Below are 19,946 nucleotides of genomic sequence, written 5' to 3' on the forward strand. Positions count from 1 at the left end.
TCTCTGAAAAAGGCTGAGCCTGGTCTTTGCCAAAAACTAAACAGCACGTGTCTTTACCATAGGAATCGAATGCTTTTGAATCATTCGAATCGGTTGATCCATATTCCCGAAATCGTGGACGAAAAATTGTATCCACACATACATACACACACACATAAACACACATACACACACATTCATTTTTTCTAAGGTATGCCAAAATGTTAATAAACTTCGATACGTAAAGATATGCCAAAAAATTATTATCGGTTTTTGGACAAATACTATATAGCATACTCTATGGAAAATAAAAATTTAAAATGCAAACATATTTCATATACGAATCATTAAGACCCATATCGCACCGCCTAAGCCAGCAAAGAGTGGCATTAAACATTTCGCATCATGCAAAGAAATTGATAGCTCTGTTATTCTCATGATTACATATATGAAATAAAACAGAACAAAACATATAAATAATAATTAGCACCCATATGCTCTTAGATCGTAAGATAAAGCCATAGGGCTAACAGCAAAGACAGTCCTTGGTTCGAAACGAGAGAGAAACGCCGATGTACAATATCATCATGGCGATATAATTAATACGATGCCATTTATTACATTTGCTAGTTAAATGCAGAATTCCCAGCAGCACATTTGATGATTTTACAATGGGAAATGGGAAGAAGTTTACTCAATGATAGTGTAGAACATATTTATTCGAAATTTACCACCAAATTTTGGTTATTTGCTTTAGTCTATATAATACCACCAAATTCCACTTATATTAACTTCCCGAAGAAGTTTGTTTTCATCAAAAAATTTCGAATCGTTAATTTTATATTTTCTTCTTTTCTCGATGTTTCAAGTCATTTTGAATCTATGAGACCAAATTTGGAAAAAGTATGTGTATGTGTACAGATTATTTAACGTAAATCAACGTTTTCTCAAAAATGCCTGAACCGATTTCAGAAATTTAAAAGCCTTTGATGTATCTCAATGAGGACTATCGTTTGTCAGTTTGATAAACGATCTGCCGAGGCGTTTCTTTTCTTTCTAATTTAAATAAAAGTGTTACACTTTTCGAAGGTTTATTTTCGTTCACATTTAAGTTCATACTACCGAATCCATTTTAAAAAATCAAAAACTGTTTGAAAGATATTAGTTGGGAATGATACTAATTAGTTTTAGGTGAAAATCTACCGAGCCGTTTTCTTGTAATTAACTGTTGAAAAAAAATTAGGCCGATTTTTATGGAACTTTTTTGGCGATATATCATGGTCTTATAGATCTTACTGAAATAACGACGGCCTTACGATAAGTAGTTTAATCTTAAAAAATCATCAAATTTTGAGAAAATGAATAGTTTTTATGAAGTTTGTTAAAATTAAAATTAGACGATTTACTTGGTATAACGATGGAGTACTTGATCTTAATGAACATACTAAACCATTTAAGTCCTACGGAAACTGGTTCAATTATGAAAATTATTGATTTTTGAAAATTTGCTTTTAGAAATATTCCGAGTTAAAAATATAAAAATTTTAATTAGAGGAATTTTTGGTCTGTACATGGAACGAATTAAACGTGAGTTTTGTGTCAAGACAAATTTTATAAATTTTTGATAGTATTAAATCTTTTTATTAACTTCTAGAAAGTATGAGAATACTTAAAAAATCAGCTTTTGAAAAGCAAACTCAGCTCACGGACCTGCCCTTGGGTAGTAAGAATTAAACTTTGCTGGTAGAAATTTTATTCGAATTTTATGTTATTGTCACTGATGGACCGATTCTACCGTAAAATAGACCAATATTGACAAGGCTATATTTTGTTTCAGTTTTTATACAAATTCTACTAAATACTGTCAAAATGTCATGTGCGACCAGGTGTTTTAAACATAAAATGCAACTTCACTCAAATGCTATCAAGCCTTACATCAAAGATGCAGTTATAATAACGTCGTTTTTTTTTTTACTTTTGTGCATTCTTTAGGGTAGAATAGTCTACCTAAAACGCCTGACTGCACAGCAACCACATAAAATTTTTAACAGTTTTTAGTACCACCTTATATGAAAACTGCTACATAACATAGTTTTGCCATAACATTGACTTACGTATTTTACAACAGTATCGGCCTCTGATAATCAACATTAACTAGAATACAATATGTATATATAATGGTCATGTTGTGCACTTTTTCTTCTGTATCTCCAAAAGACAGGACCTGTCTAATAATCAGTTTTGGCGTATTTTAAAGACGATTATTTTATTTTTGATCTATTCAATAACTTGTCTAATCTAATGAATATAATAAATTTTATACAAAAAAATATACATCAATTGTATATTGAGGGATGCCTAAATGATCAGAAGTTTTTCAAGATTGTGGTTGCGAGTTTGCGAATAACATCGCGACGGTAAGAAGTATATTTATATATTTTTTAGTTTTGAATTATTTGTTATAACTATATTTTTAATTTTATCTATATATTTCTACTCTAATTTTCCTTAATCAATTGAATAAATGCACCCATTAGCTCTCCTTTACTAAATCGCATCGGCTTCGAATGACATTACGACGCATCGGGCAATAACCGCCGCCTTCTTTAAAAATAGAATTGCAAATGAATGGCTAAAAAAGCAAAAAAATATCCGCAATATATATTAGTGCGCATCTTTCTTCTTCTTTTGCTTGCATAAAGAAGTTTATCGGAACATGTGCTTCTGAAAACACGAACATCTGTCAAAATACTCGGTCGCTCCTTGTTTTTATGAGATGCCTTCGAAATTCGGATGGAAGCAAAAAAAAATGGATTTTTTTAGAAGATTTTTTCAAATGGATTCGGGGATTAGATTAGGTTATATTGACATATTTTCAGTATACCAATCATTACAAACTGGTGTCAATAAATATTTTGTTATAAACTTTGTTTGTATATTTATTCATTTATCAGAAAACCAATGGTTGCAAGAATAATGCCAATTTTAAAATTACTCAACTCTGGTTTTTACTTAAAATTAATATTAAAGCTAGATTGAAACTAAAAATTTAAAAATGATCCAGTTGATACTTGAAATTACAGTCCCGGTTTTGACTTGAAAAAATATGGTCACCCTAATAAAATGGTACTTTAGACTATCCAAATGCTACATATTCAGGCGTTTTTTTCATTTCAATTTCACATCATGAATTCTTGCGTGTATTATTATAACATCAGAAAAATGCACTTATGATTAGATTTTTTAAGTAAAACTTCTTTAGGCGCAACTAGGGTGTAAATCCGTACAAATGCCAGGGAAGTCCGTTACGCCCGACCCTGTTCGTTATTCGCTCTCGATGAGATCATTTCTATACGAGTCGATTGTGATTAGTCGTCGTGTATGTATGAATAGAGATCTGTCGTTGTATGCGTACCGACATCAACGTTGTATATGTACCGATATCAACAAGAAAATCAGCATAGATAAATAAACATTTTGAAATTACATCGTAGTACAAATCTTGATTTAATGAAAAATGTCTGAATCAGAAGAATATTTTACCTGTTTTCTTGAAAATAATAAAACAATTAAACATTTGTGCCGTATACTAAACGTAAGTTTATTGATTATAAATTATTTCTATATTATTCGTAGTTTCTATAAATCTTTGAAGTTACTAAATAGAAAATATTTTTAGGCAAAACAGATTTACATTTGTTTAAAGAATGAGATTATATCGCCAGCGAAAAAGTAAAAAATACAATGAATGTATGTTAATTTTAATTACATAAAATTCTTCAAACACAATTACAGTGAAGTTGCGAAAACAATATTTGTTTAGGCGTTGTTTAACATAATCCACTGTGTGGACGAATATTATAGAATTTATTAATCAGCAATTGCTTCATTTCTCTAATGAAGGTTCATTTCGAAATGCTAATTACAATGACAAACCGATCATGTCATATTTGAAGTATGACTTTAATTACATAATTGTTTTTAAATATATATATATTTTGAATGCTATTCTAAATATATAATTTATAATTTATCATTATATAAATGTGTATAATGGTTGACACTAATAATGTGTGCATCACGAATGTTACCATATTACTAATAAACATTATTCAAAATTGTTATATGATGTAGTTATTTTTACTTAACCTAAATCTGCTTCTTTGTACAGTAGTAAATAAGTTTTACTTTAATCGCGTGCGCACTCTTTTTTTTGACATTTGTGCTTTTTCGTGTTTGATTTCCTATCTGACTGAACAACAATCACATATCATTTTGACAGTTTCTAGTACCATTTTATATGAAAAACGTAGCGTAACATAGCCTCACCATGACACTGCTTTAATTTACCTCACAAATTACAAGCATAATATAACAGTTCTTAACATTTTTGATATTCTCAATCCTTTCAATCAAACTTTTCATATTATTTCCACCATCTTTATATTTAGTGCCAGGACTCGATCCGCGGATCTAAGGCATGTGAGTCGTCTATCTAAATTTTAAGAGAATAGATGAATAAATACATCGGTAGATAGATATGTGAAAATTCAAATATAATATTCGATTAATATTTAATGCGATAGATTTATATTAATTTTCCTTATTCGTCCAATATGTCCGTATCGACTGTTGTCTGTCGTAGTATGAGTATCGTGTTTTTCTGTTTTTCTGTTTGATTTGTATTAAAGAACGGATGTGGTACGCCATTTTGTTGTTTTGCTTTTTTAATCTTGGAAACGAATCGAGATGAAAGACAAATCAAAAAAGATCCGAAGCCAAAGATTATCCGGCCACTTAATTGGCAAAGGAAAAGTTTATTAGCTATGCGAATAATATATGTATATCTTGATTATGATGAGGGACACACACATATATATATGTATATATATATATATATATATATATATAATATATATTACCAGAGACTTTATCTTATATATAAAAATGGAGCTCTCTTTCAAATGACTTAGTAAAACTCAAAAACGGCTAAACCGATTTGGCCAGTCTTAGTCTTGAAAAATTCGTGCCAATCCAGAAGTCCAAAAGGCGAGAAATTATTTCAAATCCGCGTAGAAACTTTACATTTTTAATTTAAAAGTTTTTGTAGAAGCGTAATTTAAATAAAATAATGGACGGTGGCTAATACGTGAAATGTCAAACGATTTTGACAGATGATGTTTAATTATGTTTAATAGGATGTTTTACGTGAATATTAATTAATTATGATCAAATTGTGGTTAGTAGTTTTGTTTGCAGTTTTATTTATATACAAAAACGTTAGTAAACGGGCCGCAAGTGTTACTAGAAACTAAATATCAACTTTTTTGAAATGTTAATATGAAAATGCACTTTTTGGCATATTTTTCTCAAACACGGTGCTCTGAAAGATCTCATTTGTATAATTATATTCTCATTGCTATTTATAAAACATTTTCTAGGTTATATTATTTTTTATTTATGTTATTTAAATTCAGAACCTAAATTTGGTATCGATCAAATGGACATTTTGTTGAATAACGTTTTTTCAGTTATAATTTCCCAGAATTTATCGAAAAATAGATAGTAATATATGAAGGACCGAGATTTAAAAGGTCCATCACCGATGTTCAGTAAAGTTAAGCATTCTTTAACAACAATATTTGAAAGTACAGGAAAAAAGATGTATAACCAGCTATAACCTTGATTTAAAAACTTTGCTATCGGGAGATAAACGGTAATCTTTGAAAATCCATAATAAAAGTATTTTCTTCCGTTGGTAGTTTTTTAGCACTATACCCCGCCTGTAGGGTAAAAAGGTCTAGATAACAAATTTTTGAAAGACATTTTGAAGGCAGTTTACTGAACGTAGTCATATAATTTTTCGTTTGAAATTTGTTATTTGTTGTGATATAATTGTTATGGTTTTCACAATATAGTTTATATTTGCTCAAAGTTGAAGTCAAAGTTTTTATAAGCTCAGTAGTATTATTTACAATTATACACAAAATACAGAATCCAAAAAAACTTGAAACGTAATCAATAAGTCGAAAGACCAAAAAGACTTGGATTGGATTATACCATGTTTTCTACAGAAAGTGTATAAAAGTTCGTTTGATTGTACTGACAAACTAATGGGGTTTATTGTTTATATAATACCTCATTGAATATAGCATTCAAACAACACATCCTTATATACTTAAAGTACTAATATTTTTGATTCTCTAGAAATTGTTTAGAATATACCTTACTTAGCAAAACAACGTTTGCCGGGTCAGCTAGTATATAATATATTACTATCTGAGTCCCAATTGATGAAATTTTAACACTATAAATCGTATTAGTATAGATTCAACAGATTTTTAGTAATAATTTTGTAAAATTTTCTGAAAGAAATTAACTTTAACTAATCTTTGAGGTCATCGCATACAATTTATTAACTTATTTTATAAACTATACTAAATAAATAAATACTAAAATAAATGAGAAGAATAAAAATGTATTAATCCATTTTATTGTATTTTAATACATGTACCTTTTGATGCAATACGTAATAGCACTAATCTGTATAATCATAAATAATTTAGAAGGTAAAACTTGTAGCATCAAATAATTAGACATAGTAGTTAGGAACATGAAAATAGTGGAATATCTTCTTTTAAACTTTTGAATTTTTATTATAGTATTATCACATTCTAATCATGAAAAATAATTGAGTCCGGATGTTGCATCGCTTCATCTAAAGTTTGTTGCTTGATCCTATCTGGCAAATCACACCAATATTGATGGATAGCTTTTTCGGCTGTGATTTTAAATAGGTTATCAACAACTTCAATGGTCACTGTTCCAGTTTTTAGTTCTCTCAGAACAGCAAACCTGGACCTCCAAAGATACTGCTTCAACTCGCCTTTTTCCTTATTAAAGTACTTGACCTGCAGGTACTTGCCTTGGCACGTACCGGTTGCACCAATTGTGGCATCCAGTCCGTGAATCAGCCAAACTTCTAGAGTTATTGTCTCCAACGTCTCGCGAAAGTTTTTTCTTTCTCATCAAATTTAGTGCCGGTAACGGTCATCGTTTATTTTTATTTAAATATTTAAACTTTAGTTTATTTATTATTTAGATCAGTAAATAATTTACGATTAAACGTTTTACGTTTTTTATTTTGTTTATCTACTGATTATACTCAATGCTAGTTTGATTTTAGTATCCATAGAAACAAATTACGCTGACATATTTCATAGATGAGTTGATCCATATTGAATTGAAATCATTTTTACATATTAAAGACATTTTATAGATATTTTAATGATAAGAACAAATTTTGTTAACACTTCTATAGGTTCCGTACCAATGTTTATTTGTTATACAGCGACTCAGCGCTCAAGCGCTTCGATATTTCGTTTCTACGCAGCTAAATCGCGATTTCTTTAAAAAAAGGTCACAAAATATTACAAAGTAAAAAAAAACTATTTTTCTAAAATGTTATTTTTTCAATAATTTCACAAATCTCAAAAATCTATTTTTTTAAGTTCTAAAAAAATTGAATTTTTTTTAAATTGAATCTATGGTACGGGAAGTTCCAGCAATTTGCGTTAAGGCACGAAGCCATGCACCACTAGTTAGTTTTTGGCTTAAACTGTATTTTTATCTCTTTATTTGAAACAGGGCAAAAATGTGATTTATTTCTCTAAAGAATTCTAAATTCAAAAAAGGTTTTTAAGAGAACGGAGCGTCCGATTTGAATAATTCAGAAAACATTTTATTTGTATTGACTAAATTAAGAACTGTTTACATTTTTGGAAAGGTAGGTGCTACGACTTTTGGATATGGAGGAAAGTAAAAAAATGAGCCATTTGGCGTCAAAAATGAACATTAGACATATCCACGTCAAATTATCAGATATTTATAGAGATTTTAACAATAAGTATATTTTTTTTTTTACATTTCTATGGGTTCCGTACCAATGCTTATGCGTTAGACGGCGGCGCGGCACTTGCGCGCTTTGACATTCGTCTCTATGCAGTTCAAGCAGTACGATTGCTTTGAAAAAAAGAGAATTTCCAAAATATGTCAAAATGAAGAAAACATTTTTTTTTTTTTTCAAAAAGTTTTTTTTTTTAAAAAAAGTAATTTTTTGTTAAATTTATAGTTTCTCAAGAACCTAATTTTTTCGAAGTAATTTTTTTTTCAAAAATGTTAATTGTTTTTAAAAAAATAATAATTTTTGGTACGGGAAGCTCCAGCAATTTGCCTTAAGGCACGATGCCTTAATTGCCTTAAGACAGAATTTCTCTTACAGCTAGTTTATTTATTATTTACCTATTTTATTTATTGCATGCAGAAATAAAAATAATTTTTCAGTACTTAGTTTTATGGTTAATTATTCAGGATCTTGTTTCCCATACTGATATAATACAATAATATATAATATATATATATATATATATATATATATATATATATATATATAATAGACATACGAGTATAAATTTGGTATAAATAGATATATGTCTGCCCTTTCCTATTTTCGTAGCCGTTTTAATTAACATCGGCCGAGACGTTAAATCCTTTCCAGGCCTTTGACTAAGCCTAGAAAGGCTTATTTGCGATCGGATCCTATAATAAATAGATTGAGGTATTTGTTACATGTGCATCAAGAATTATACTCTCAGATAGACCTAACAGTTATCAATCAGAATTAGAAATGATAAATTTATGCTTCTAATGTTTTTTTTTTCATTTTGACATTGTATGTGTTTACATTCAGCAGGTTCTAATTATTGAGTTTAAAAAAAAAATGCATTTGTATTTCGAATAATTAAATTGATTTTCTAGGAAATATAATATTACCACTAAATATCGTTGAATTACTTAAAAATTAATTTTATTAATCTATGAAATGTGTCAACATAATTTGTTTCTATAGAAACTGAAATCAAACTAGCATTGAGTATAATCAGATTAACAAAAGAACAAATCGCAAACGTTCAATCGTAAATCATTAAACTAAAGTATAATTAAACTAAAGTATTAATAATTAAATAAAAATAAACAATGACCGTTACCGGCACTAAATTTGATGAGAAAGAAAAAACTTTCCACGAGACGTTGGAGACAATAACTCTAGAAGTTTGGCTGATTCACGGACTGGATGCCACAATTGGTGCAACCGGTACGTGCCAAGGCAAGTACCTGCAGGTCAAGTACTTTAATAAGGAAAAAGGCGAGTTGAAGCAGTATCTTTGGAGGTCCAGGTTTGCTGTTCTGAGAGAACTAAAAACTGGGACAGTGACCATTGAAAATGTTGATAACCTATTTAAAATCACAGCCGAAAAAGCAGTCCATCAATATTGGTGTGATTTGCCAGATAGGATCAAGCAACAAACTTTAGATGAAGCGATGCAACATCCGGACTCCATAATTTTTCATGATTAGATAATACTATAATCATGATTAGTGATAATACTATAATTAAAATTTAAAAGTTTTGAACAAAACCACAAACTATCTCATGTTCTTTAACTACCATATTTGATTTTGGTATAAGTTTTGAATGTTATGTTCTAAATTTGAAACTGTGAACATTCATACTATTCTGTAGCACACCAGAAAGTAGATGTATTAAAATACAATTATGACAAATACATTTTTATTTCTCTCATTTATTTTAGTAAAGTTTATACAAAAGTTAATAAATTGTATGCGATGTCCTCAAACATTAGTTAACGTCATTTTTTTTTCAGATAATTGTACAAAATCAATACTAAAAATCCGATGAATTTATACTAATACGATTTCTAATATAGTAATAATAATATTACATGAGCACTTGCATATTTCAGGAGTTATAGCTTTAGTCCACATAGAATTTTGCTCATTATACAATTTCACAGAACCGCATATGGTATCACAGTAATGCTGAAAAAAAGATATTTTATTCAATAAGTAATATTCAATTACAAACATTTTTCAGTTTGTATTTTATGACGTTAATCGTCATGTCAATCTTATGTATCTAATGCTTATAAGTTCTATATGAACCTGTTTGACGCACACGATTTGCCAGAAGATCACGTTTTACATCAAAAAAATTTTAATATAAGACAATTCTTATCATATATAATATGTTTGAGATAAATAAGTGTTTATCCAGGAATTGTGTCAAAAAAAATTCTTCGAAGCATTCAATAAAGTTACCATAGACTACATGAAAATTTATCTGATATGATGGCAATTCAAATGTTAATATTGCATAAAAAATTGAAGTAAAAAACCCTGTCATTTCAGAGAAAAATTGATAAAGAAATAATATCTAATATACAAAATTTGAAAAAAATGGTAATAAGAATAGATTCTTCAATGGATACATACTTTATCATTTGTAAGGTCATTGGGCGAAAATAATTTTATATTGATTGAAATTTATTTTTAAAATACCTGTGTTGCAAGAAGGAAACTTCAATATTATATTTTAGATACATATAATGTAAAACCCTGGATCTTTTTTCTTACAAAAATTATAAAAATGATCAGTGTAACAAAAATGCTAAATTGAACATAAACTAATGGTATATGGGATTGTGCCTAAAGGCAAATTGCTGGAACTGCCCATAACGTAAATTACATATTCGTAAAATTTTAAATGATTTCAAATATATTATTATAAATACTGTAACTTTCATTGCTTGTATTTTATAGACGAAATTTAAGAGCTTATAGATTGGACGACGATGTTTATATAAGAAGTAAGTAAACAAAATTTAATTAAGCTTTCATTTAATCTCTTATTTATAGGAATTATATAAATGTATAGACTAAAATTAAAAAGAAGAGTGATTGACCGCTGGGTTGCTCTCTGAAGAATAATACTAACTTAGGATGTTCATTATCAAGCTCAGCTCGTACAACACATTTCAAAACAGTATCAACAACTGTATTTGCACAATTTACTTGCAATGTTTTTATTATTTATCCTGCTGACAAATTTGACATAAAATTTTATTTTTGAAGTAAAACTTCTTTAGGCGCGACAACGGTGTAAATCTGTACAAATGCAACGGTAGTGCGTTACGGCAGATAAGATAAGAGTCGAGTGCCAATGATTCGTCATTCATTCTCGATGAAATCATTTCAATACGGGTCTATTGTGATTAGTCGTCGTGTATGTGAATAGAGATCTGTCGTTGTATGCGTACCGAATAAATATTTTTTTAGGCAAAACAAATATGTAATATTTCAAAGAATGAGATTATATCGCTAGCAAAAAAGTAAAAAAAATACCGTTAGTCAATGAATGTATGTTAATCTTAATTACATGAAGTTCTTCAAACACAATTATTACATGATGAGTGAAGTTACGAAAACAATATTTGTTTAGGCGTTGTTTAACATAATCCACTGTGTGAACGATTATTATAGATGTTATTAATCAGCAATTACTATTAATCAGCAACGAAGGTTCATTTCTAAATGCTAATTACAATGACAAACCGATCATGTCATACTTGAAGTATGACTTTAATTACATTATTGTTTTTAAATATTATACATATTTTAATGCTATTATAACTATATATTAATGTGTATAATGGTTGACACTAATAAATATGTGCCATGTTACTAATAAACTAATAACTAATAAACGATTATTCAAAATTGTTCTATCATGTATTTATTTTTACTTAAATGCCATCTTGTACAGTAGCAAATAAGTTTTACTTCAATCGCGTGTGAACCTTACGCGCACTCTTTTTTTTTCATAAGAAACTGTTCTTTAAGCTTTTAGTAACCCTTTTCTTCAAACCAGTAGTCTTCAACTCGATCTACCCCTAGGTACATTGAAATCAGATCCTAACTAATCCAGAAATACGACCCAGATTGCCTTTCTTGAGTAATCTATTACCAAAATCACTGCAAGAGGTGTTTGTGTGGAAACCCTACTACTTGTAATTAGATATATATGTATATATATATATATATATATATATATATATATATATATAACTTTACATGATGTTCACGATTATTTTCCATTTACCAAGTATATCGAATCGTCATCAGCTATTTCTATAAATAACAAATTAATACGATGCATCTGTCGTGATCAATTGCTAGAATATAGTACGATTTATAATTATAGATTGAAATTTATACATGGCAACTTATTAATAGATATAGATGGATGACATCAATTATTAATGTGTTTTATCGTGTCAATAAATTCTATATTTAGAAAACTAGGATGCAATGGATATTCTTGTAGGACATCGATGACTATTGAGTACTATGACTATTTTGTAATATTTATTTAAGTTCTGAATCTTTACAAAATAAATTAATTTGTTTCATTTGAAACATTTGTGTACATTTATATGACAATCTATTAATCTATCCTAATCGTATCGTATTAATCTATACTAATACGATTTATAATGTTTGTTAAAGTTTTATCAATTGGAACTTAAATAGTAATATAGTATATATATATAATCTTAATCATAAGATGCTCAAAAACCTATGAAACGTAAAGATATATAAAAATTTCCATTTTCGATTTATTTTTGCACTTACTATAACTTAAGTTACGAACGTAATTATATGTCAACTCTTTATTATCTGTATAATTCAATATATTGATATCTCATCCAAAACAACATTTGAGTTTTAATACCATATGTTTACAATATTTCATGGATTTACAATTTACAATGAAAGATCCATCTTCCTACCATCTTTTTTTGCAATTTATTGAAAACATTTATTTTTCAAAAAACAGTGTCTATTAACAACTCACCACAATCCATGTACATCAATATATTGATCACCTTACCGAAACAAGAAATTGGTTTGGGTAACCTGCTCTCCCTTAGTTAGTTAATTACAGGCAATAATTAGTGATCAAAAACCGACAACCTCACAGAATCGTCGGAGATTACCTGAGCGAACGTTCGTTCCCTAATCGATTAACCAGAAGACTTCATTATATTTCGTTAATATCGCTTTATAATTAGTTTTTGTCAACGATAAACCGAAAGCAAGAGAAAGCTTATGTATTAGCCGGGGAAAGTAGACAGATGTGCTCTGGGGGATGGTGGTGAAAGGATATATTACTTTATATTGACATTGCAAGATTTTTTATTAGAATTGTGCTAAAAAATTAATACTAAAATTGTGTTGCCTTAATACCATGGACCTGCGACATTTGAGCGTAGTAGTGATACTGATAATAACTGGTGGTCCATCTAGTGGTCTTAGTGATCTTACGGTTTAGATATTTCTGTAAAAAAAAGAAAGAATTATACATCGTTAGAAAGGTCTTAAAATTCTTAGCTTTTTCCCATATATCGCAACTTCAAATTCCAAACGGTGTAGCCTACAGGCGAGTTGCTATCGTAAAATTTCAGGAAAATCGGAAAATCTCGAGAAAATTATATGAACACACTCAACTATTTATATACCGAATAAAATATTCGTAATTTTATTCTGAATCTTTCGTGCGAACAAAGTTTTTTTGTATCTTTTACGGTTTAGATGGTATAAAGCAATATGTGTGTTGTTAACATGTTGAAATGCAAAGTGCGGTTAATTTAGAGCAAGACTCCTCACGATTCGATATTTCTGTAAAGAAAACATATAAAGTATTATACATCATTAGAAATGTCTTAAAATTCTTAGTTTTTTCCCCATATATCGCAACTTCGAATTCCGAACTGTGTGGCCTACAGGCAAGTTGCTATCGATAAATTCCAATTTTTAAATGAGCCACCCATATATATTTATTTTAGCAGTATATCATCTATCTCTAATATGGGTATTAAACAAAATATATTATTCCAAACTTGTTCTTCTCATTTTTAGTCACTTTTGTCTCCGTTCTCCTCGAAATCACGTCTATAGGTTTTTATGCTTTATGCATGTTTAATGGTTTGTTGGATTTTGATCGCTTTTCTATTGCTTTTCGATATACTGCCTGAAAGGGGACACAAGTTTGTGATCTGAATACATATTATTGTGGATCTGAGACAATATGTCAAGGATATTGTAACACTAGATTACATTTAAAAAGTATTAGATATCATATCATATCAAGGAATATCAAAGACTAATAAAAAATATTAAACTAATTCAAACATAGTTGACATCTGATTAGTTAGTTTTTGACAAAGGCAGGTCCAGCCGTTTTGGAGATACGGAGCAAAAAGTGCAAAGAATATACAGTTTTTGAGAGAACGGAGCATCCGAATAGTATGATTCAAAAAAACTTATTATTGTTATATTGATAGTATGAAGAAATGACTAGTTTTTGGGAAATAAAGGTCCAGCTAGGGTTTGTCGGTTTTCAAGTACCGGTTTTAAAAACCGTTTTTTTGTCGAAAATTATGGAATTCAAAAATCTGTTTTTAGTGGAAAAAAGTCGGTTTTCACTGTATATATGGAAAATGACGAATATAGCCAAATATAAAAGATAGATGAAAGCGTTTTGATTCTTGAAATCGTATCGGTCCAATAGCCATAATGCTATGTATTTATCGTGCGATCAGGCGTTTTACACACAAAATGCAACTTCACTCGTATGTTATAGAACCATATCACAAAGTTCCAGTTATCATAACATCGTTTTTTCTGACATTTGTGCCTTTTCTAGGTTAGATTTTCTATCTAAAACGCATGGCTGCACAGCAACCACAATGCTTTTGACCGTATTTGGTACGATTTTGTATGAAAACTGCTACATAACATAATTAAAAAAACCTCAATATTCTTACAAATCTACCAATTACTACTACTTATTACTATTATTCTCCAAAATCTACCAATTTTTTCTCCTATCTGCCTTCTAGCAATCGTTCCACCGACATCTCCAAGTATTGTCACATACATACATTGAGATACATTCGGATAGCTGGAGAATGGTCCTCGCTTCTCGGTTATATTAGAGTTGGCATTGATATATGACATCCGTAATCTCTCCCAATATGTCGCAATACCGCAATACACATACACAGGGAGAAAGGGGCAGCCGGACCACTTCGGAGGAACCTCTTTCCTCTGATCCATCGGCTACCCCCTTAAACCGTGACACGACTTAACCCTATGATAGTCAGTCGAGGAGAACCCCCGACCACTGGTAAAAGAAGGGTTGGATGTGATCCAAGGAGGAATGGAGTGGGCAGTTTGTTATAGTGTGTGTCAATGTTGGATAAAACTCTGTTTGGCAGATTTATGATTTTAATAGAGAATTATTTTATTTACAAATAGGAAAAAATCATTTATAAAAAATTGTGTATGACCCATCTATCCAAATTTATATTATTGCTTAAATAAATTTTGAATAATTGACTTAATGAATAAGAATGAGAATGAAATTAAGCTACCTTTGCAATTCTGGCGTTGGCTTAGTTTTGTGGCTTTGTAAGATTAAAATTTGACTTTTCGCATAACTTTTCCATAAGTATTTGTAATGAGAATATCATTAATTATAACAAATTGAAGTCAATGCCAAGATGCAACTTTTTTTCTTAATATATATGTATGTATCTGAAAAGTTTTACTCGGAAGTATATTATACTGAGACAAGTGCATAGACACCTACGTTGAAAATAGTGATGTTTCAATAATTCACATATGTATTCAGTCGTTTACTTTAAGGTTGGTTTAATAAAGACAACGCCATATAGTTAAAAAGTTATTTTACACGCCTGTCCAACGCCTGAGGACAGGAGTGATGGACAAAGGTTTTATTAGTTAGATACATATGAATATTAAACTATGAATTAGTTAGATAATATATATGAATATGCCTGTCTTCTTTTTTTATTATTATTATTATTTTTTGAAAATTTTGTAAAAGCGAGAAAAAATTTCGGAGTGTTATAAATTTATTATGAAGGGTCTCTTAAATATAGGTAAAAACTCAATATGATCAGCAATGTGAGTTCCAAAATTTTCTAACAAGTTTTTTTTTTTAAATGTATCATGTTTTTGACCTGATTGGACTGAAGATGTAACATAAATATTTATTCAAAAACATTTGGTTTTCTTTATTTCATTTCATTCTTGGAGTTTTTAATTTTTTTATACATAGTATATCTCTGGTTTTATAATTTAATCAAAGCGTAAGTTAAAACCTAACATTTAATATTTTATTGTTTAATTATATAATTTGATTAAATTAACATTTTTAATTTCACACAAATTATTAAAAATATTAGTCATAAATTCTCGATTTCTATGTAGTGTCTGGTGTATTCATGACGAAAATGTTACAAAAAGTGTGATCGAGTTGAGAGAGGAAAAATTGTTTTTGCCAGTATATCCGATTTGCCAATTTTGTTTTATCGATATTTCAAGTGGTTCTGAATTGTTTGTATTGAAAAACGTATATGTTTGCCAAAAATTATTCCTTAGTCGATTTTTTTTTCAAAAACGAATTACCAAAAACATTCGATTATCGGCCCTTAGCCTTTCCTTTAGAATTTGCAGAAATTTGATGTCCACGTTTTTAAAATGACATTTTCACCTAATTTTTATAATTCTTCGTTTTAAGATCATTTCTTTCACTGTTTGATTTTCTTGTCATCATATGCCATATCTCATCTATAATATAAGATATGAAATGTAAAAAAGAGTGCGCGTAAGGTTCACAGAAGTAAAACTTATTTGCTACTGTACAAGATGGCATTTAAGTAAAAATAAATATATTATATAACAATTTTGAATAATGTTTATTAGTAATATGGTAACACTCGTGATGCACACATTTATTAGTGGAAACCATTATACACATTTATATAATTATGAATTATAAATTATATATTTTATAACAATAATGTAATTAAAGTCATACTTCAAATATGACTTGATCGGTTTGTCATTGTAATTAGCATTTAGAAATAAACGTTCATTAGATATATGAAGTAATTGCTGATTAATAAATTCTGTAATCTTTGTCCACACAGTGGATTATGTTAAATAACGCCTAAACAAATATTATTTTTCAACTTTACTCATCATGTAATTGTGTTCAAAGAACTTCATGTAATTAAAATTGACATATGTTCATTGATTGCTTGTATTTTTTGCACTTTTTCGCTGGCGATATAATCTCATTCTTTGAACAGCTGTAATATCTGTCTTGTCTAAAAATATTTTCCATTTTGATAACTTCAAAGATTTATAGAAACTATGAAAAATATGGAAATAATTTCTAATCAATAAACTTGTATTGCGTTTAGTTCACGGCACAAATGTTTAATTTGTTTTATTATTTTCAAAGAACAGATAAAATATTTTTCTGAATCAGACATTTTTATTAAATCAAGATTTGTACTACGATGTAACTTTAAAATGCTTATTCATCTATGCCGATTTCCTTGTTGATATCGGTACGCATACAACGACAGATCTCAATTCACATACAGGACGACTAATCACATTCGCCCATTTTTCGTATTTTCTCTTCTCGAGTAAGTCATCAACCATCTGCATTCTTCTTCTTTCCAATGCTTTTAGTCTTTCAATTTTAACTTAGGCGACATCATTATATAAGTTTATTAAATTTTTTATAAAACAGTATTCATCTTGCTTGATCCAATACTTTGGTCTCCGGACCATTGTTTGCCTCTCCCTGCTTTCTCCAAAGTGTCCAATTCAAAAGTTGTTGAATATTTCTTTTCTTCATCTCTCTTGTATATTATATTATAGTTGTATTTACTTGTTGGCTGATGATTTTTCCATATGGCGTTTGATGTTCCTCGTACGTTGCTGGTTGCTGGATTATGATAGTAAGAACGGGCACGTATAATGAAGTAATCGGGATTTCACGCCAATGACAGCCGTGTAACAGCACGTAATGTATTGAGTGACTTGCATAACCGATCAGAGGAAATAAAGGTATATGGAGTTTGAAGGTAATGGTAAATAAATACCATATCCATAGGCTGGTGCGATCGTAGTACAGTGGTAAGAGCCTTGGTCTAGCGAGTTTAGAGTTTAGAGATCAAATCCTGCGTTACGTACAATCTGTTGTCAAGCAGTGATATCAGTTTTTACCAGATCCAAATATTTAAGTCAAAATAGGCTTTTGAAGCATTACTACAATATCACAGTACAATACTTGATATATCACATCATACTTAAAGGGCTCGCCCGTAGGTAAGCGGTTAAGAGCGATGGGACCTGAATCAGAGGTCCCGGGTTCAATACCCACTTCGAGCAGCCTGTTGTCAGGCAGCAGTGACAACGATTTTCACTTGGAAATATAGATAGCAATATGTTTCCAAGTGAAAATAGCCCTTGCCCGGCATTGCTGCACCAATAAAAAGTCAGCCCTATTAGATTAATTCTAATAACAAAAATCATCAAATGTGGATGGATTAACCATTGGGTTACCATCTAAAAAATACGAAGAAAGGAGAAGCTTCAGCTTGACAAGAGCCTGAAATAATATCTATTATTATTGATTACGGCTTGCTTATAAATAAATAAATAAAATAAATAAATAACATTGTATACAACCTTGATCTAGTATTTCGTCAGAAATATTCATCAGCAGATTTGGAATTGATACTTACTTAATTTATCTCCTATAAATTTATTTTTGTTAATTAATTTATTTTTCTATTTACTATTGTTTTATTGTTTGTACCTTGACAGGGTAAAGGTTCTGTTGATCATTTTTACTCCACGTACATGTAAGGTCATGTAAAAAAAATTCAATCTATTTTATAAATAACAATATATTTTATAAAATAATTAAATAAGGTATACTTAAATATTATATTAAGGTTTCGTAAACTAAACAACAGTGCTCACAACCAAAACGAAATTAACGAAAAAAAAACTTTTGTTATAGATTTTCAATCATTTCCATTTATTTCCTGATAGCGAAGTCGTGTGAATCACGGTAATATCTGGTTATACATGTTTTCCCTTCTACTTTAAAATATTATTGTTAAAAAATTCCATGGCAGACCTTTTTATCCACGGACCTTCAAGCCCCGCTTTAAATCTATCTCAATAACAGCTTAAGAATTTATATCTATACAGATTTAAGATTTTAAGTAATTGTTTCTTTAAATAATAACATAAAGTGACTAACAATGTGTAAAACACCTGATCACATAGCAAATACAGTGCTTTTTGATAGTTTGCTACTAACAATTCATACGAAGATAGACCCGTAACATGGCATTATCATAACATTTATATTTCATCAGAGAATTCTCATCTAATAAAACAGTGCAAAATAAGTTTAGTACATTTATATTTACTTTTATTAGCATAATAACAACAAGTAGCAAAAAATCAGTATAAATATAACAAAAACAACAAAAAATCCGAAAGTTTTAGCTCTTAATATTGTCTTTTACATAGAGCGCAATTCAATCAAAGTTTTGTATGAAAATAGCATAACAAATTTTTAAAAAATTTGCAAAGCGTCGAACTTTCAATAAAAAATGACACGAATTTTCACTTTTAATTCATTTGTTGCTAAGTTATACCTAAAATTTTTTTTTTAATTTTTAAAAATTTTTCCATGCTATTTCCATACAAAGGTTGATTGAATTGCGCACTATCTTAAAGTTAGTATTCAGAGCTAAAACTTTCAGAGAATTGTTTTGAATTTGGAACCATTTGAGCCCTTGGGAGCAAAGAAATTCGAAATGCAATATATATATATATATATATATATCTTGCCTTGTCTTACTTCTAATTTTGTACTAAATTAAATTAAATGACAATTTTATATCAGCACAAGGGCTCGAACCGTGTATCCCCTGACGTGTGAGTCGGGCACACTACTGACTGAGCTATTTTTATCCCCAACATATTCATTCACTTAACTTTTGACTTCATTTAAATCAGTTACAATTCTTCATCTCTGATATCTCTTTCTTATTCCATTTGCTGTACACCTTTTGTCGTACGATTGGCCGAACATTCTGATCTCTGAACGGACAAAAAAGGCAAATAAAACGTCATTT

The sequence above is a fragment of the Ctenocephalides felis genome, unplaced genomic scaffold, assembly GCF_003426905.1.
Source record: "Ctenocephalides felis isolate EL2017-DRISC unplaced genomic scaffold, ASM342690v1 CF-g0.4_SCAFFOLD_01886, whole genome shotgun sequence".
NCBI lineage: Eukaryota > Metazoa > Arthropoda > Insecta > Siphonaptera > Pulicidae > Ctenocephalides > Ctenocephalides felis.